Raw genomic sequence first — 22,044 nt, forward strand, 5'->3', positions numbered from 1 at the left:
GCTCAATCTTTTATTTTTAGAAAAAAATTTCTAATCAACATCGCTGCAATCTCAAAATTTTGCTGGATTATTCAACAAACTTTTAACCATTTACGTTCGCCATTGTACCGCTATGAACGAATACTTCAGATCACTGCTTGTATTAGTGACGTCGGTTCAGCTTGTTTGTTCAGCTTTTTTTTTCTTTGCATCTCATCGTAGTTCGCAACACGGACACAATTGAGTCAGTTCGCTGGAGAATGTTGTGATGTGAGGTTGGTATCTGAGAGTGATCGGCGCTGGATGTGATTGAACTAAAAACTGGTGTAGAGTGTATAGAGTTGATTGTACATACCCCGCTGAGCACAGCACATACCAGTGATCTGTCTGCTGACGGGTTTGAGTTGTTCTCGAGACCATCGACAGCGTAGTATGCTAGTATTACTACTTACTGGATGTGTATTAAAGCAAGTTGAAAAGCAAAAAAACTGTTTCTGGTTTTTGATTGCAAATTGTGTGTGAATCATGTTTTTGGTTCTTGACGAACTATAACCAAATCTACCGGTAATTATTCAAAGCAATCCGAAATAGCTTGAGCAGAATGCTCAACAGTTATAAGCTAGTTGTTTTCTGTGTCTGACCTGAAGCACTGCAAAACATGCACAATTTGCGTAAACCAAGTAACCTGTTGATTTTTGATGGGTTAGAAATATACGTTAAAGATTGAATAATTTCTGAAAATACTAATACTTAAAATTCCTATCAGTTTGATGGTACTATTCGCCAGCTCAAAATGTTTTAATTTCAGTTTATTTGTAATCGTTATGTGAATGAGCAATGTGAAAGCTGTTAAAATTGCATGAATAATTCTGAGTTAAGTGCCGGCGCATCAAAAAAAAGTGAGCATATTGCTTAAAACTTCAGACTTCATACACATTCCTGCAGAACGGTTCTGGGAATTTGAACAGCAGAGAGCGGAATATTATCAGAATCTAAATCTGGTGTTGCATTCTGATTGCTCTGCTTGGTGGCTCTCCCAGTGTATGTTATTCGCCTTCATCGTAGTCTGCCCTTCATACTGCTTGAACGTTCTGCTGGTAGTAGGATTCTATGTACTGAAATCGAAAAGCTTCTTACCCCAGCGTTGCCATATCGATTCCTGCAGGTTAGTGTTTAGAAATTATTAGAAAAAGACTTTCAATTTTCAAAAGTATCGCAATTGTTTTTGCTCAAAAAGATAAGAAATGGAATTTCAATCGATCAAAACAATTCGACTCAGCTCGTCAAGGTGAGATAATTTGTGTATGACAAGAGTACCAATTTTTAACTGATTAGTCGTGTCACTAGATTTTTTCTTATTCGGCCCACAATTAACAATATCACACCGATTTTGCTGTGGAAATTGTGCAATATTTCTGTTATAGTCGCGCAAAGAAACAAAGCGAATTCTTTCATGTTGATTTAAAAGATTGATAGTGGAGCTAAGCTGATTAAGGATATTGTTAGCCTATACGACTCAAAAAATGTATCGAGTTTCGCTAGTTTTTTTAATTTAATATGAAATGTCACACAGCGTCGTATTTAATTTAATTTGAATCCGCGTACCAGTTGTGGAGCTAGTGGTAGAGTTATGTCAACTATAAAATTCCAGTATAAATTGTATGATCAGAAAAACGCTAACCCTAAAAATTCAAATAATTGAAAGCTGTTGACAATCGATTGACGTTCCGTAATATTTTAATTGTTTCAATTTTCTATTTGCCCAGGTTCTCTAAGTCTTGGTAGACTATTTTTGAAGGAGTTTTTGAACAAATTTACATAATTGGAAATAAGTACAATGCTATCGTCTCACGATAAAAGGGCCCAACTGTAAATGAGAGCCTTTCTTTGTTTACTTTCCCTTTCAATTTATTTAAAACCCAATATTATTCGAACATTTTTAGTTTTACCTTGAAAATTATGCGAAGAGTTAAGCATCAAATATAAAATCAATCCGATAATTCGTGAAAGAGGAGTAAACAAAAAGTAACTGTCACTTGTAATTCACCTCTTGTCGTGGAACTATAGTTTTTTTTCCAGAATTTGATGCATATCCGAGGTAGATACTGCAGAGTCTATAAGTCCTACCAACTATAAAATCTGTTTTAATCCACCTTCCGGTGCACTGATGTCTTTCTCATTATTGTTTTGTTAATATGAGGAATTGATGAAAGTTCCGGAATATCCAAAACTGGAGCCCGGAACGGATACAGAAAGTTTCTTCGGCCATGATGTTGGGACAGTTTATAACATTCGCATTTTCGGCATCGTTATTTAAAATGAAAACTTGAAATTTTTCAACACTCACCTCCCTATAATACCGAAAGTCGGACCCGGATAAATGAACAGACAACTCGACGTCAACATTTCAAATGGGCATAAAACAAATTAACAGATAATCTTTGTTTACTTTCTCTTTTGACTATATCTGCGTTATTATACGAATGTTCGTTATATATTTAGTACTGTTAGTAACATGGGAATATTGTCTTTCATTCTATACGAATATTTTTAAAGTACACGTAAAAATTAAGGAGATATTAACAAAGAGAAACTCTCATTGGTTTATGTGCCCTTATGAAATGTTGACGTCGAACTATCAGGGTGTAAAACCTCCCACTTGAATCTAAATTTGTGAAAATCGGCTTAATCATCTCAGAGCAATCGAAGTGACCTTAGTTTTGGAGTGTTTGATAACTATTTCCAGTACTTCCGGAACCGGAAAACGAAGAGTAACTAGCAACTTGAATGGACGAACGAATATAATTGTTAGAAAACTAACAGCATCTACACACAAAAATAAACTAGATACTAGATAAATCCTACCCAAGAGAAAGGCTTCATGTCACTAACCGACGAGTTTAATCATCTCATTAGGGCCTGATTCGTGTTTGTAAACATGTTTTTCTCATCCCAATCATGAACATTGAGTGAACTTTGTTCTTGAACAAAGTCAACGACAACAATTAATATTGAGCACAGATGTATTATTAGAAATAAATTCCTCTAGTCTGTTGCGGAAACAAGTGCTTTTGTGTATTTCAACAGCGACGGTTTTCCTAATGTCGTTTTCGCTTGAGAAAACTGAAACTGACCCAGGGTAGTTTCATCAAACAAACACTTCTCATGGAACTGTGTTGATTTCGAACTTTCTATGTGAAGGAAATATAAAAAATTTCTTAGACTTTCTGATATTAGAGAATAAATTTTGATCCACTATTCACGCCCTTGTACATTAGTTCGGCTTTGCTGTTTTTGCCAGAAAACATTGTCGAGTTTTATCGCCTTAATGTTGTTATTTGTTCAGGCATTGCGTTCATTTAATGAGAACGTTTTACTGTTGCTAAGTTCTGTCTCAAAAGAATTGAAGCTGTTTGAGACCAGTGCAAAAGTTACTTGATTGGCCTTAGATATAGCTCTCTTATAGTCCAGTTTCTCACAATGCTTACCGTAAAGAACAACACTCTGGAAATATTGGCATCAGCCAACTAATTATCGTAGATGACCAGCGATTTTCGTGGAAGCTGTGTGTCCTGACTGAAAGTCACATAACAAGGAATAGCTTTAAACGCTTGCGCAACAAAAGTAAGCCATTATTGACGTCGAGGAAGAAATTCTTCCACTTTCGATGGACAGAATCTTTCCGTACTGCGACATGGTTCATCGAATAAAATCATCACTAGTAGAGGAAGGCCGACCATGCACACGCACGTCTATGCACACCATCCTCCATATACACTGATATGATGTAATTTATGTTATCGTATTCCACATATTGTGTTCGGTTACTTCCAACTCCCTATAGAATTACATTACTTTCAACTCCTTATAGAATTTGATTTACTTTCAACTCCTTATAGAATTTGATTTTCAACGTTTCAAGTTCATGTATCGAAGGACGAATTTTATACTGCTTCAATGTTAACAGCGATTGTATTTTTTCACTCCATTGCACAGTGGTCTCAATCATTTTAAAACACGTATTTTTTATTTGTGCTTCAGGGGTTGATTTTGGAGCATTTATGTCGTCAGAAGAATTTCTGTTTGATACAATCCGCTTCTTTTAATATAATCAAAGTTGTCATTAATCCACCTGTAAGTGAGTTAAAAATTTTTTGCATAACTGGCAATTGTTAACAATACTCTATACTCAAGTTAATTGACGTACAAAACTGTATCGATACAAGTCAGTGATACATGTTGTCGGATATCAATCACTCCATCAGTAACAGTTTGTTTGATATGATTTAAAATGATTTCATAATGTGGCAACCAAGGATGGTTTTTATCGTATCAATGAACGCTCACTAGCAACACACAAGGGTTTTGAAATGTTGCAACCTAGTATAAGAATCATCAAGTCGAATCATCGATTCGATTTTCTGCGATAATTGTCAACTTGCGATTCTCTCTTGGGAAATTCCACACAGTAACGATCATTATCAGACTGTAAATATCTTTAAGGACGTGAAATACTCGGAGTATGAAGTGGAGCGAAGAAATATAGAAAAATTCTCTCACGGTTCATGCATTGAGAGACACGATTTCTTGTAGCATCTTCTACCGGATTGAAAATGTTGTATACAATATAGATAGCACTTTGTTGTGAAAATGTTGTATACAAAATAGTTTTGGAAAAAGACTAACGAGTGGAATAGCAGGGAAGAAAATTTGCAGTAATTTACCATAGAGACGAGACTCGAATTCCTAATTTTTCCTATAGAGCCCCATATCTGTGATATTTTTGATGTGAACACGTTTGACTTTACTATGGAGCGTCTTTTTAGAATTCGCCTTGTGGAAGAATGGATAGAACTTAATCGTAAATATGTCGAGTTTTACTAAACGCAACAACATAATTCTTTCTCTATCTCATCATAAATGTGATAAACAATTTATGATAAAATTTACAACAGTGTTAGATAACCATAATTAACTCAACACCAACTTGATTTAGTTTCAGTTTGAAGTTCATGTTCAGAATTTATAATTTCTGGATTTCGAAAATGAGTTTAATTTCATCATTCTGGAACTAAATTCACTAACACAACTCTCGATCTGGATTCCGAATCAGGATTACGCAACTGAATTCTGAACCTGTTACATATTTCGTAGTTAGTTTTTGAAATCAGTGTCAGTTCACGAATCCAGGCTCAGAATTTTGGTTCTGGTGTAGATAAATATATGATTGCTAAAAGTATTCAAACAAACATTGGATAAATTTCGCAAAACGGTTCTTTCTAGAACCATTAAAATATTTCCAAAGAAGTTTTCCTTTTTTTCATGAATACGTTTATTCCATAGGCAATATACATAAGTTTTTCTTCGCCGTGGCATCCACAATACATAGTACTTTAAACCTAGAACATTTCGAATATAATATTAGTATGTTGGTATTCATTATCTAAACACTGTTTTTATCAAATGAGTGTAACTGTTTCAGGTTTGTTTGTATCAGTTCATTACTTTTATTCAATATCATATAGTTACTAATTAGTTGAACTCATGGAAGAGAAAACAGTCTAACATAAAATAAGACTTAAATTGGAACTCCAATGGACTTAATGAAATGATAAAGAAGTTTCATGTAACAAAGGTCACGACAAGCAAGAATAACTCGAACTGGGAGATTGGATAGCCTACCTTGGCTAAGCAAGGAATTTATTAGTTGAGATCTGACATCACGATACTCTACGCATGTCCAAACGACATGATCAATATCGCGATAACCTTCGCCACAAGCACAATGATTGGTCTCGGAAAGTCTAATTCGAAGGAGATGTGCATCTAAAGTGCAGTGATTGGACATGAGTCTAGACATCACACGAATGAAGTCTCTACTCACATCCAGTCCCCTGAACCATGCCTTTGTCGATACCGACCCAGATCATCTTTATCCCAAGAAGCTAGCCAGCTGGCAACTGTTATTTGGCGAGACGCGCTATAGAATTCGTTGGAAGCAATCGGTCTCTCAAAAATCTCACCCTCAATAGCACGACGTTTGGTTAAAATATCGGTTCTTTCATTACCTGGAATGGAGCAATGAGCCAGGACCCAAACTATTGTGATTTGATAATTATTGTTCAGTCGTTCAGACACTGTTTTATTTTGCTCAAGAAAAACGGTTCATTTTTGCCAGCAGCGAATGGCTTCAATTGCACTCAGACTATCTGTGAAGAGAAAATAATGGTTTGGAGATAATGTGACGATTACACTCAAACTATAATGAACTGGTGCTATAAAACAGATGCAGGTTCTTTAAGCCTAAATGAAGCCGAAACATTATTTTTTGAATATACCAAACCCAGTAGCCTCTTCAATTCGTGATCCGTTCGTGTAAAATATTTTCTCAGAGTCAATACGCCTGAACTTACTTGAAAATATTTTTGGAATTTCCATCGAGCGTAGGTGTTTCGGGATTCCACGCACTTCGCACTGCATGGATGTGTCGAAAAATATAGTTGAGTCAGGGACATTTAGGAGGCTGTCACGAATAGGAATATATCTTGAAGGGTCCATTTCCTGTGACATATGGTTAAAATATACTGTCATGAATCTTATTTGAGATTGAAGCTCAACTAGCCTTTCGAAGTTATTAATAACCAGGGGATTCAGTACCTCACATCTTATTAGCAGTCGCGATGAAAGCTCCCAAAAACGATCTTTCAATGGAAGAACTCCCATCAGAACTTCAAGACTCATTGTATGTGTCGAATGCACGCAGCCTAAAGCAATTCGCAAACAACGATAATGAATTCGCTCCAGTTTGATAATATGAGAGTTTGCAGCGGAACGAAAGCAAACGCATCCATATTCCATCACTAAATGTATCGTTGTCTGATACAATTTTGTTAGATCTTTCGAATGAGCACCCCACCAAGATCCTGTTATTGTTCGAAGAAAATTTACTCTTTGTTGGCATTTTGTTATCAGATACCTAATGTGTCCTCCCCACGTGCATTTGGAACCAAACCACACCCGAGGTATTTGAAAGTCAAAACCTGTTGGATCATTCTTTCCATCATATGAAGCTGAAGCTGCGCGGGATCATGCTTTCTTGAAAAAACGACCAGCTCTGTTTTTGCCGAGAATTCGATACCCAGATGAACAGCCCAAACGGACAAGTTATCTAAGGCATCAATAGCTTTGGATCCAGTAACTGAAATCACCCCATCATCTTTCAATTGCCTTAGTGTACATGGGGTTACTGGACAGCTGTCAATGTCGTTTACATAGAAATTATACAGGAGCAGACTGAGGCATGAGCCTTGCGGGAGACCCTTGTAGCTAATTCTGAATGTTGCCAAATCGCCTTGTAAAAAATACATGCATTTCTCTGACAAAAGGTTGTGGTAATAATTATTTAAAATCGCTGGAAGTCCATGTTGATGGAGCTTGTCTGAAAGAACATCAATGGAAACTGAATCAAATGCTCCTTTAATGTCTAAAAATACAGATGCCATTTGTTGCTTTTGAGCGAAGGCAATTTGGATCTCAGACGAAAGTAATGCAAGGCAATCATTCGCTCCTTTATTTCTACGGAAGCCAAACTGAGTACCTGACAACAAACCGTTCGTCTCGACCCAAGTGTCGAGACGTCGAAGAATAATTTTTTCGAACAACTTTCTGATGCAGGACAACATCGCAATGGGTCTATATGAGTTGTGATTGGAAGCTGGTTTTCCCGGCTTTTGAATGGCGATACCTTTCACTTGCCTCCAGTAAGGTGAGACAATATTTTGCTCAAGAAACTTGTTGAACAATTCCAACAAACGTCTTTTTGCAAGGTCGGGCAAATTTTTCAACAATTTGAATTAATTTTCTGTCCAACCCAGAAGCGTTATTGTTACAAGACATGAGAGCTATGGAAAATTCCATCATTGAAAAGGGGTTATCAATGGAACCATTATTTGGAGAAGACTCCCTAATAATTCTATGCGAAAGAACAAAATCTGGGCAAATTTTCCTCGCAAAATCAAATATCCATCGATTCGAGTATTCCTCACTCTCATTCCAAAGAGTGCTTATTGAGGTTTCTCTTGACAAACCTTCGACAAAATGTTCCCAATAGCTACATTTCTTGGCCCGAAGTATGCTCTTGTACTTGGTTTCTAAAGTCAAGAATTTTTCAAAATTTTGAGGAGTTCCTCCTCCTCGTTTTAAAAACGTCTTGAAAGCATTTTGTTTAGCGTGTTTAGCATCTGAGCACTCTTTGTCCCACCAAGGGTTTGGAGGCCTTCTGTTAAACGTTGGCCCAAGAAATCGTTTGGTTTGGGCTTGTTCTGCGGCCTCCAGAATCGAACAAACGAGGAAGTCATATTCTTCAAGTGGGGGGAGCTCTTTCATTGAGTTCAAGGTACTTGAGATACTACTTTGGTATTTAATCCAGTCAACATTTTTTGTCAAATCATATGGAATATTAACTGAATTAACAATGCCTTTATTACTGCTAATTGAGATGATGATTGGTAAATGATCGCTACCATGTAGATCAGGCAATATTTTCCAGGTGCAATCTAGTCGAATATAAGTCGAGCAAAGAGATAAATCTAATGCACTTGGACGTGCAGGAGGTCTTGGGATCCGTGTCATGCTACCCATATTTAATACCGTCATGCTAAAATTGTCGCAAATATTATATATTAAAGATGATCTGCTACCATTGTAAACGGAACCCCACATCATTCCGAGTGAATTGAAATCTCCTAGAACCAATCGTGGAGCAGGGAAAGTTTTCCTCTACTACAACATTGTTTGTTTTTTTTCTTCTCCTATTTGATTCGCATTATTGAATGGTATGGTAGAATGTGTTTGTAGTTAATAAGTTGTACTTTAGAATAGATGGAAGCAGTAGAAGTTTCAAGTTCTGGAAGCGAAGTTTTGTAAGTGGCAGTTCTGGAAGCGAAACAGTAGAAGTTGCAAAATTCACACAATCAACTAATACGAAGGATTGTATATATTCGGAAATGTAAAAGAAGTATGTCAGTTTTATTAGTATTCCGTTCTGCCTGTGACATTACCCCCGTTTTTTGCTAATATTTATTTCTGCTGTTTCTTTCGTCAGTCCTTTTCTAACATGTTTTCCCGTTGGGTACTGATAAAAAATTAATTCAAGAAGACTTCGTGCATTAACATCATACTAATCATTGTTTGAACCTTTATTCGATATTTTTTTGATTTTATTTTCATACGCGTGTTCGGTGTTAAAAATTCGCAAATCTTTCATAAAGTTTGATGACTAATGACTAATTTAGAAACATATTCAACCATAAACTTTGTTTTGTACCAAAGTACAATATAAAACTAGTCAAACTACTTGTGGTATATTTTTTATGTTTGCTTTTCCGATTTTTATGCAATGATGTTTTCAATACGCTACTCCGAAATCGAATATCTATCTCACTAGTGTACCCAAATCATTACCAAGCGTAGGTGTATTTTAACTTTTTAGTGACAGGTTTGTTAAAATATATTCATTAAGATTCTATTAAATGTTCTGAAACAGTATTACAATTCCTGTAGGTTTCAACTTATTGTCTAAAGGGTTGTTACTTGCCATATCTGTTTTTCATTTCTTGGAAACAGCAGATTTCGCGTTTGTTTTAATAAAATGAGCAGTGAAGCCTTCGTTTGTTATGCTGATGATGACTCGTAGCTATGTACAGCGTAGATATGTACAGGCATTCGAAAATATGCATTGTTGAACGAATAAACCTAAATGCAAACGAATCAAAATAACAATATCGAACCAAATTGGAAATGAAAAAGAAACACGAACGAGAACTAGCCGCATTGGAACGTTTGATGATCGACTCGCAACCACAACAAGGACCAATCAACCGGTTCTGCTGGTGTATGTGTGCACACTGTACACGAATGTGCATGCAGCGGCATGAATGGAACGAACATCAACTAAAAGGATGCTTCCAATTTATGCGAGAAGGCGTTTATTCGCTAGTGTTGTGCCTTGTTAGTATTGTTCTTTGGTATTGGTGCAGCCAAAAACCGGTCTGCGACTGTCTATTGAAATGGTCATGCAATGCAACGCGAATGCATGTAGAACAAATATGCATTTCACAGACGTGAAAAGGCATGAGCGAAAAAAAAACGATGCAGTTTTTTTTGGTGCGTCTGAATACTTTTCTTTGGTTGATAAGTTTGCAGTCTGTTCACCGTTGGTGGTCTGAGGGTGTCGAAGGAGAAATTTACATAATAATTGTAGTTCATTCCTATAGGTGACAAGTACAATGCTTGGCTTATTAGAATGGATGATTATGTAAAAAAAAACAGATCAACATTAAATCAACAATCATGTTTTCCCCATGCAAACTGACTCTCCCTCAAACCGTTTAGTGAACCTAAAACACTTGTGCAGCATGCACGTAATTTCTCTAACATCTGCTTTTATTTGTGGACCTACAGTTCCATCTAGGGCTTGGTCGACCTCTACGCGTTGATTATGTTTTTTCGTTTGATGATTTTAAGCGTATATCAAGATGTAGACCGGGATTCTGCATTTCTGTCAATCCACCGCAGAAGAGGGGTGGGGTTCCTTCTGTTCTAGCATATAACATAAAACGTTTCTAGCTGCATAAGAGCGCAACTGCCTCGACGGTTGTTGTATTTATATCCCGACACTAGTACTTAGGCATGTGGCGTGCTATGACATTACGCGAAGGAAGTAGTACGGCTCAACGAAACCAAGATGGGAATAACACTTTACAGTCATTTATAGTTTCATGCAAATTTTCACGTGGGCTTATCGTTTCATGACAAAAGATTTCCAGTCTCGAGAACTCTCGAGCCAGATCGGAACGTATACACCGGACGTAGTCGGTTATAGCTAATAGAGTGTAGTGAACTGAAAGCGTGCGTGCAGCGAGAGCGATTGCTATTCTTCCGATAATAAATAAAACTTAGCTGTTGTACTCTGATCTGATTCAATTGTATGCACTGAAATGTTAAACTTAAATGATTTCTCTTTTGTGTTTTGATGCTGCTAGTATTAGCTTGTAACTGTGGATTAAGGCTTGTCCGCGACAAAATCTGGACAGGTTAAATTTGGAATAAAACAAATTTGCTGTTAGTTCAATTCAAGGTGCTTTTATTAGTCATCCTAAAACTAAGAACTGCGCAGACTTCTCTGCAACCGATTTAGCTGCTTTTGTCGAAAATTTTCGAAATTTTTTTGCAGTTGTTATCTAGATTGAGAGAGTTCTCTCTTCACGAGAGCCCAACACCACTCGATTGATCGTAACTCCGGGTAGCTCAGTGATTCTATCTCTTTTAGTACAACATGGACTCCATTTGCTATATACCTTTCCAAATCATCTTTAGCGTAGTGACAAGATTCCAAATTATGACTCAACTTTATTTTTCGACACATCCATGCAGCGTGAAGTGCGTGGAATCCCGGAACACCTACGCTCGATGGAAATTCCAAAAGTATTTTCAAGTAAGTTCAGGCATATTGACTCTGAGAAACGGACGGATCACGAATCGAAGAGACTACTGGGTTTGGTATATTCAACAATAATGTTTCGGTCTCCTTTAGGCTTCAAGAACCTGCATCTGTTTATATAGCAGAGTTAGCAGCAGTTCATTATAGTTTGAGAGTAATCGTCACATTATCTCCAAACCATTATTTTCTCTTCAAAGATAGTCTGAGTGCAATTGATGCCATTCGCTCAAACGCTGCTGGCAAAAATGAACCGTTTTTCTTGGGCAAAATAAAACAGGGTCTGAACGACATATTGAATAATAATTATCAAATCACAATAGTTTGGGTCCCGGCTCATTGCTCCATTCCAGGCAATGAAAGAGCCGATAGTTTTGCCAAACGTGGTGCTATTGAGGGTGAGAGACCGATTGCTTCCAACGAATTTTACAGCGCGACTCGCCAAAGAACACTTGCCAGCTGGCAAGCTTCTTGGGATAGAGATGATCTTGGTCGGTGGATGCACTCAATCATTCCAAAAATATCGACAAAGGCATGGTTCAAGGGACTGGATGTGAGTAGAGACTTCATTCGTTTGATGTCGAGACTCATGTTCAATCACTACACGTTAGATGCACATCTCCTTCGAATTGGACTTTCCGAAACTAATCATTGTGCTTGTGGCGAAGGCTATCGCGATATTGATCATGTCGTTTGGACATGCGTGGAGTATCGTGATGTTGGATCTCAACTATTAAAATCCTTGCGTACCCAAGGTAGGCTATCCAATGTCCCAGTTCAAGACATTCTTGCTTGTCGTGACCTTTCTTACATGAAACTTCTTTATCATTTCATAAAGACAATTGAAGTTTCAATTTAATAATTGACCCTTTTGAGGGTTAGTTCTGACTCCTACTGCGTCCATTAGTTCATCCAATAGCAAAATTTTAATAAAAATGATGTGATGATAAAAATAAATTCAAAATAGGTTACGAAATCAACAACAAAATGTATAAAAATTTCAGCTTATTTTTTAATTTATAGCTGTTAATCGCTTGGTTCAAATAATGTTCTTAGTAGATTTAATAATAAATAACGAAATAACTAATATGATATTAAAAAAACAAGATGAATATGGTTTATTAAACTCAAATCGCTATGACTATATTAGTATTATATTAGGATAAGAATTCTATGTAAAAGTTATGATACGGCGAAGAAAGTGCTAACTTATGTAAATTGCCTTAAGAAATAAACGTTTTATGGAAAAAAAAAAAGATTCTAAATTAGGCCAGAATAGCGAGGGAGTTATCATGGTGTCGTCGCTCCTTTAGGCATTTTTCAGGGTATATTTCCTTCTTTCAATTATAGAGGTTTTAACCTACAGGTCATTCACCTTTTCGGGCCAGAAAAACGTTTTGACCCTTATGTGCGGGGTTGGGAATCGAACCCAGGTGGGGTGCCTAAAAGGCATTGACTTACCCACCACGCTATATCCGTTCCCGGTATTTTTCTTTGTTCACCGTTCCGGTAGTGATGAAACTTTGGCTTACACGATCACAGCTGCATATTTCCTGCCAAACCTAATATTTTTAGGAAACTTGGCCATATTTTTCTTCATCCTGATATGCTCCTCTATGCCGTTCCGTTGCATGACATGCGGAAAGCTCTTAAAGTATTGAAGTACATAAGTTTCATAGTCCGTTATCACTCAGGAAAACATCGTTGAACATTTACGATACAATTTGTGAACCCGGGTTTTAGCCGTCACATTCTGTTTATTTATTATTTGCTTGCTTTTCTTTCGACACCATCTCCGATTTTAAAGCTCATAGTATCACCAAAAATTAAATTTACACAATGAACATACATACGTTCATCAGTTTACGAAATATTTCACGCATTGTTGAAGTATTTCCAGAGACATATTTAGTGCGTTGTTGTCAACCTTACTCAAACTGGTATTAAATATTGCTGTTAGATATTTAATGAAATCTCTTCAAATGGTAATTGGTAAAAAGGGTGAAAATGGTAAAATCCGGAAACACAAAACTCACTCAAAATTCGAATTTTTATCCTATTATCACCACATTTTCAGGGAGTAAAATGAGACTAATGAAGTTAGTCTTGAAATCATTCCGAATTCTTTAAACATGAATCCTTGCTTTCTTCGTTTCTTCTACATTCTTCACAAATTTTGGTTGTTCTTCACGTTGGCCCAGTATTTTTCTATCGCGCGCAGTTCCGGAGTGTTTGGGGGACTCAGACCTTTCGGCAGGATATCGATATCATTTGTCTTATACCACTACAGTACGTCCTTCGTGTAGTAGCATGATGCTAAATCCTGCCAGCGGAATTGTCGGACCATCGCACAGTGGTTCGAATCAATAAAAACGTGGACATAAATCAGTAGCTGCCACACCGTTCTTTTAATGCATATAGTTGCTTATAAGAATTTATTTACAAATATATACCGCGTAATTTGATTCTATCCCTGATTGTTCATGGCCTACTTTGATAAAAAAATATAACCATAACTTTTTTTTCTGAAGAGATAGAATTTTTTTTTCTTCGACAAACTTTTAGAACTATTAAAAATAATTTACTTTGTCAAATATACCAAAAGTGTAGGTCGCGCCGTTTCAGATATACAAAGCGTTTTTGTGGCAACCCCCTTAAAATCAATTTTTTATTCATAACTTGTTTCGAGTTATTTTTTTATGCATACTTTGTTTGGAATAATTGAAGAAAATAAAAAATCCCATATTTTTATTGAAGGTAGTGCAAGGGTGGAACTTTTTTTAGGCCATTCCAAAGTTAGTTTTAGTTATTGAATTATGACAACCCCCTTAAAACTAGTTTTCTAATCATAACTTGTTTCAAGTTATTTTTTTATACATACTTTGTTTAGAATAATTGTAGACAATATAAAATCCAATAGTTTTGTAGAAGGTGCATAGGTTTATTCTTTTCTGAAAAAGCTATACATCATTTTACCTATTTTTACCTAGGAAACTGTACCGAAGCGAAATATGCAACTTAATGCAGCAAACTTTCACAATATTTTTAGGAAATTATATTCCTAATCCAATTTATTTTATAATAAGAATATCCTGAGTATTATTCGTGTGACTCATTTTCACTATGGCCGTGCTGAAACCATGCATGATTACGAAACGGAGGGTGTCACGCGTCTGCTATTTCTGTAACTCACTTTTGCAGTGAGCGTAGAGATTGGCAGTTCGTTCCTGAGCTATTCCAGTTAATCGAATCTTTAAAAAGAGCTGATAGCTCACAGCTCTTTTTAAAAGAACCACAGCTCACCAGTTCACCGCAATGGTAAGCAGGGATGCCAGGTTCACAGATTTTCAACCTTTTGCGTGGATTTTAAAAAATGGCACAGATTTTCACAGATTTCTGAAAATGGTCACAGATTTACACAGATTCTGAAATCGATCACAGATTTTTGAACTTGATCACAGTTTAGCACCAAAAATTACAGAGCGTTAGGAAATAGTGAGACCTTTTTTTTGCTTACCAAAATGATTCCGATTAGTTATTATGGAAACGAGGAAACGTGCACAGATTTTGCACAGACAGATTTTTGGCTTGATCACAGATTAAAAAAAAAAATGACCTCGCATCCCTGCTGGTAAGGTGGAAACAAGCTAATACAAGCTGAACGGATGTTCGGCTCTTGAAGAGCGAGTTATAAATGAGAAGAAATGTGTGCATGAGCTTTTGTTCGTTTTTCCAAATGTGTATTTATCCTTCGTTAACAGATTGAATGAGCCGTTGTCAATAAGAAATCTTACCTCTCACTCAATAGGCTAAGGTACATTCAGAAATACCACTTTTGTAGATATTCTCAAATATGACATAATAATAATTCGCAAACAAGTTAGTTTGCACACATTGTTCTTTGTGCATCAATGTTTTCGATCATGCATATGAAAGAAAAACGGCGCTCAAAACAAACCTTCAGTTGAATTTAAATGAGCTGAAGAGCTGATACATTGAATTGATTCCCTTTAGTGAGCTGATCGGTTCGGAGATGCTTACCGGTATGAGCTGTTTCGCCCATCTCTAAGTGAGCGTCGCACGATCAACATATCATCTTAAAAAACGTGTTGCTTCGCGATAACTCAATTTATTTACACGTTTAAAAATGAAATTTCTTCGTAAAGGTTTATACTTTTGCAATAGTTTTTCATATTTTGATTGGAAAACATTTTTCCATTTTTTTAATATGTGTTGAACTTTTGATAATTTTTCGGATTTTCAATATTTAAAACCCACTTTGAAAAGGCTTAAAAAAATTGCATCGAGTTCCACTTAGATTTTTTCTAATATTGTTAATTGTCAAAAAGTAAACAAAATAAAAATCTCAACAATTTGCTTAAGTTGCGCGTGCAAGCATAAACATGTTTATGCGTGTTTACGCACACTTTGTAGTAGATACTTAGGTAATAGAGGTAGATTCTACGTAGATAAATCCAAAAAAATAGTTTTTAAAATAAAATGAATATATCCCAAAAAATATTTTTTTTTGCACAATTTATATCTTCAGCAAAAATACTTCAAATGTTTTTTGTACAAAATGAGATAGAAAAAAAATTTTGTTGTGAAAAAAAAAATATTTTTGTTCGAAATTGGTGCTACCCCCTTAACAAAAATTAAGGTGCCACCTTTGGAGACACTGTACCAAATATACCTGTCGATTCATGGTGCTTGCAGCAAAACCAAATGTCGCCTAATTAAGAACTTCTTGGCGAACTTCGACATCATCTGTGTCTGAAGAATCTCGGGATCATCGCGCTTAACCTTGGCAGTCACATACAGGTTTCCTAGAATCTGGTTGAAATCCGGCTTCACAGACTCCGTGCATTATCCACTAAATACAATTATTTAGAAAATATATTTAGTTCCAAAAACCAGTGTAATTGGAGGTAACATACTAAATTTTTAAAACCAGCTACTTCGGATATACTGCTATTAATGTTGACACAATAGAGATTATTTCCAATAGGTAAGGAGAAGAGACAGAAATGAAACCTAAGAAATCTACGCTTATGAGGCAGGTTTACCCAAGTAACCATAAGAGTTCTCTTCCCAATCCATCTAGTGGTGTAACGATGCCTTTCTCATATAACCTCATGTTTTCATAAATATTACTAAGTAATTCTTCAAAAAACTTGTATTTGAATCTTGAAAAAAGAACAAAACAGTTTGTTCCAGCATACACTAGTATAACCTTTCCAATTTATAAAAAGTTTTGAGCCAAATTTATAGGAATTCTTCGTTTTCTTTCGCATATAAGAGTAAGAAATTTTTCATTTGAGTCTCTAATTGTTAAAATCTTCTCAGCCGTTTCTGAGAAAAAAAAACGAAAAATCCGTTTTTTAAGTTTTTTACCACTATTGCTGGGACTTCCGGAACCGAGAACTGTACACCGGCATAGCTAAGTACAGCTCAGTTCATTTGACCAGCAACTAAAACAACCTAGAAATTGAAACAATTTTGAGCCAAATTTAGAAGATTTTTTCCTTGTTTTGCATTATCGCTCTAAATGATGGGTTGAAACTTCATACACACTTAAACCTGTATTTCCGGAACCGGAAGTCGGATCCGCACAAAATTCTACACTTATTTATGGGAACATAAAGCCTTTCATTTGAATCTAAGCTTGTGAAAATCACTCCAACCGTTTCTGAGGAATTAGAATGTTGTCGGGTTTGGAGTACACGAACATTTTTTCGATACTTCCGGAACCGGAAATGAAGATCCGCTGTACCCTGAACAATGTATTTGGTTTTTGTTCAATTAAAGAATTATACGGCTAGTTGAAAAGTTGAATTTTGCTCGATTTTTTAGTGTCATGTATTCAGAAAGCTCAGGGAAATGAAATTTTTACACTTATTAGTCTCTGAACCCGAAAGTTCTATCCGGATGAAATTCTATGAGATTGTAAGACCTTTCATTTGAACCTAAGCTTGTGAAAATCGAGTGCACTTTTTTTCAATTTTTTCACATTTTTCCCCGTTACTCCGGAATCGGAAGTTGGATCAGAATGAATTTCAATAGCAGGCTATGGGACTATAGGACCTTTCATTTGAATCTAAGTTGAAGAAAATTGGTTATGCGGTTTCACCCTACCGTGATTGATGGGCTTGACGGTATTGCAAACATCATCAGATACAATCAATTAGCGTTACAATTTGATGAAGAAATGCGTTACAGCTTTTAGCTTCGTTATTGAATTAAATGAAAAAGATATGGAACGACTTGAATAAGATGTTGATTGCATTACGCTCCAACATCCGGGGTTGGAGAGGCCGGTAGGGCTTAACTGAGCTCTGTTTTATGTTTCATTTTCATGCTACCGGCCCTTATTACCAGTGTGAAGTGGAAATTAAGTGAAGTGAACGTATCCCAATTGGGTTTCACATGATGACAGCAGATGAACGAAAAATCAAGTTTATCTTTGACGTTTATTTGTGGCTTGTGTACCATAGAATACAGGGGAATGAGATGTAACATTGTGAAATAGAATAAAATAATATAGACTGAACATGTGAGCAAATCACTGATAGCTGTCAAACGATGTTCATCCAGTTTATTTTGTAAGGATGTCTGATGGGTGAGTTGATGTGAGGGTGAAATGTAAGAGGAAGTGAATGCAAGAACGGTAATGAAGGCCACCGATTCCGCTCAGGACTAACGATCGACCAGTAGTAGAGATAAAAGTAGGGTAACGGTACCCCCTTTATCTCACCTTCATTAATCATCTCATATGCGAAAAACATTATTTAGTGTGAGATGTGTTGTTTCTATTCGATTGAGTAAAATTGTGTGGTATATAAAAACTGTGATTTATCGTTAACGTCACTATGACGAATAGATTCCTGTTACCGGAAGTGTCAGCCATATGATCTTCGAACATGGTCTACAACCCAATACACGCCACCGCGTGTATTGAGAATGTCATTGCGTGCCAGTGCACAAAGAGGAACACGAAACGAAATGGCCGAAGCCACGGTGCTGGTGTTTCAAGCTTCGGCATACACCGAAACCGCGTGTTTTCAGTTTCGTTAAACACCGAAGTCGAGTGTTTTGAATTTCGCGAAGGCACCGAAGAGCACCCATGCGTTGGTTATATTGTCAATGAATTGAATTCAATCAAACGCGCATTAATGAAAGAAGAATTAATCATTCAAACGCATTTTTCGTCATTCTGTGGTGGTATAGGGACCGTGCACGACAACAAGTAGCGCCATTAGTGACGAATAGGCGAAATAATCCTACCATAGCTTTACACTGTTACCATATGTTTACGCTGAATAGATTAGTAAAAACCCCTGTTTTAATCCACCTAGCCTTTTTCTTATCGACCATATTCTCATATATAATACTGTGGTATACTATTAAACATATTTCTCTTCAATTTTGAAATAAACCAAAGAGATTGTTTGTGCATTAACTAGTATAACCTACAGAATGAAACAGCTCTCTGACATCCATGAGCAAACGAAGTAAGTTCCACTATTGTAGGTATTTCGGGCACCGGAACCCGAGAACTGGTATAATCAATTCGTATGGCTATCAACTAACATGGCCTACAAACTAACTAGTAAGTTTATTTAAATTTTGAAGATTTTATACGATTTTGACATCGTACTCTAAACGACGAATCCGAATCTGAAAAATATGCTTAATTTTCGGTAGGAGAATAAGATCTTTCATTTGAACCTAAGATTGGGAATACCGGACTGTCATCTCTGAGAAAAGTAAGTGAGATCCTTTTTTGAGTATATGACTATTATCTATCATCGTTATTAGAAAACCGGGAACCAGGATAGCCGGAATCGGTTTGTTTGGCTGCCCACTGATAATGGCTACCGAATGGAATACTTCTGAGACCAATTTAGAAAACATTTTACTTGTTTCGTTTCGACTCTTTAAGTGACGGAACACAACTTTTGACACACTTTACCCTATCACTCCGGAACCGAAAGTCGAATACGAATGAAATTCAGGAATTCTTAGTAGAACTATGAGACCTTTCATTTGAATCCAAGCTGGTCAACATCGATTACGTCATTTTCGAGAAACACACACAGACATTGCTCAGCTCGACAAACTGAGTAGAATGGCATATGACACTTGGCCAATTTTTACTAGTCGATTTTCAAGTGATTGTATAACCTTTCTATATGAATTCAGCGTAATTCAATAAAAAGATTATTTGTTGTTAATTTTGTGACTCGTATTTTCGATATACGTCGAACTGGCCACCCGTGAGTTTTCTAGCATTTTACGATTGCAATTTATTTCCTTCCTCCATTTTGAGAATGTGGACCATCCTGCGAATTATTTGAACTTTTAGTTAAAATTTGACAGCCGAGTAGTTATTTATTATCGAGTGGTTAAATTTATCTAAAACTGCAGCCCATTCCAAAGTTTGCCGGATAGAAAGTTATTTGGGTCTATTTTGCTCTGAAAATAAAGTAACAGCAAATGGAGTGATAATTACAATTCAGTGAAGACAAGAAGAACTTCAAAATAAACTTACTTCATTTAACAAAGTATTTAAACTTTTTATTGGGGTATTTTCTTTGAGTGAAAGTATAAAAAGAAATTTCACAGAAGCAATTTTTACTAAAGGTCTGAAATTAGAATTTTGTTGCTAATTTCTTTTTCAGTGCTAAGAATATCGTGATAATAGAGTATGTTTGGGAGAATATGATCAATATTACATACAAATCCAAATGCAATGGCAGAAAATGACGTGGTCGTATTTAGATACAGAACGAATAATTTGACTCAAAATTTAACAGCTAGTCGAAGTTGAATAATCGTTCGCACCGCACGCGAATAGTTTCTGGCTCTGTAAAAAAATACGGTAGAAAGTATTTTCAAACTCAGCTTACAAGTTTTGCTATGGTAGGATTATTTTTTCCACTCGCCGCCTCGTGCGCTGCCGTCGCCGGGCCACTAAACCACGTCCTCATGCACGGTCCCTATAGGCGATTATAGTACAAGCAACGTATAAGGCAAAATCGGAAACACTCGGCTTCGGTGTTTGCCGAAGTCAGGGACACTCGATTTCAGTGCTGCCCGAAAATCCAAACACCGTTGCTTGGCAATTACAACGATCACCGCTACGGGTGCTTTTTCTACTGCGTTCAGTGATTGTTATTCAACGCGGGCACGAAGCGTAGCATTCAATACTCTCCTGGTGGTGTGCTCATGAGTGAAGGTGAGTACCGTGCAGAACGGATCCGTGTTTTTGCCATGCCTGTCCAATAGTAGCTTTCTAACGAGCCTAAGACTATTGAAATCGGTTTATCCATCTCGAATCCAATGAGAAAATAAGTGCGATTTCTCAGTTACGTAATTTATACAATTATTTCTCCGGAACCGGAAGTGTCAGTCATTTGATCCTCGAGCTTGCTCAATGATTTAAGATCAGCTTTCAAATGAGCCTAAGATTGTTGAGTTTAGTTCAGCCATCTCCAAGAAAATTGAGCGAATGTATAAAACGTAACAAAAACATGTACAGATATCGATATTTTCAATTGATTGTGCAATAAGTTCATACGAGTATTTTCGAATTCGGATCTCGCTTCAATAATATTTCTGCTCCGAAACACATCGAATTTTCCTTGATATTCACTAAGGTTAATGAAAACAAAAACATGGAACTTACTTATTACTTACGGACAGAGTTAAAAAAATGAATACAAAAACATAGCCAAGTTGCAATAATTCCATGTTTATTATTGATTTAAAAACAAGTCCTATAAATGTTGCAACAGCATGAGTACAAGAACCATTTGCATTTTTATAACTGTTTTTCGAAAAGGAATGCACCGAAGTATCGATCAGCCGCTTACTGAAAAATAGTGCCACTAAGTCATCGCGACAGGCTGCAACGGCCAGGAATGCTAAGGCAATCAATCTTTCTCATCTCCCTCGGGTCTTTTTTCTTGGGTTCCGACGCTAGTGGCAGCAATGAAAGCGGTGTAAGAAAAGGTAGAAAAGAATGTTAATTCAAATATATTTTCCATACCAATATTCGAGGCTCGTTTCAAAGAGTGCTGCACTGTCTCCAAGGGTTTATGCAAGCGGTACCAGGTTCTGATGCGTACAGCGTATGGTTCCCCTGCCCGATGCCTTGTTTAAGGTGGTGGAAAACTGGCTTCACCATTCCGAAGATTAACAGATCTACACACTTTAGGTTTCGATGTGCCTATTTGACAAGCGGTTCAACACCGGGGGAGGTTGGCTTCGAAAGCCGGTTTTCAATCCAGCTTTCTTGGAACTTACGGTGGAATCGTCTTGTACCCGCGCATTTCACCTCGTATACCAACAAGCGACGGAAGCCTAAACAAACGCTTGAATGCATCGGGAGAGCTTGGTTTATTGCATGTACAAACCGGCATAGAACGATTTGTTTGGCATCCACACAGTGTTGTTTGTATGTTACTGGTTGGAATAGGTTCCGCATTCTACGGGGAAGACACTGGCTTAAGCAAAATCGGACTGTTTAGTTTAGACTTTCGTGTGGAGTGAACATCATCTATGAT

The 22,044-nt window shown here is 36.7% G+C and overlaps 1 protein-coding gene across 6 annotated transcripts in view; it reads left to right on the forward strand.

Moving 5' to 3' along the window:
- The first annotated feature begins 205 nt into the window (after positions 1-205).
- Positions 206-22,044, forward strand: part of LOC131433745 (formin-like protein) — a 105,952-nt gene continuing 84,113 nt past the window's right edge. For 2 of the 6 annotated variants that reach the window (XM_058600334.1, XM_058600337.1), the window contains exon 1: positions 598-1,144. The gene's annotated coding sequence lies outside the window, so the exon portion shown is untranslated. The other 4 variants (XM_058600336.1, XM_058600339.1, XM_058600335.1 and 1 more) reach the window with 4 other exon arrangements.

This window comes from Malaya genurostris, chromosome 3 (assembly GCF_030247185.1).
Source record: "Malaya genurostris strain Urasoe2022 chromosome 3, Malgen_1.1, whole genome shotgun sequence".
Taxonomy (NCBI): Eukaryota; Metazoa; Arthropoda; class Insecta; order Diptera; family Culicidae; genus Malaya; species Malaya genurostris.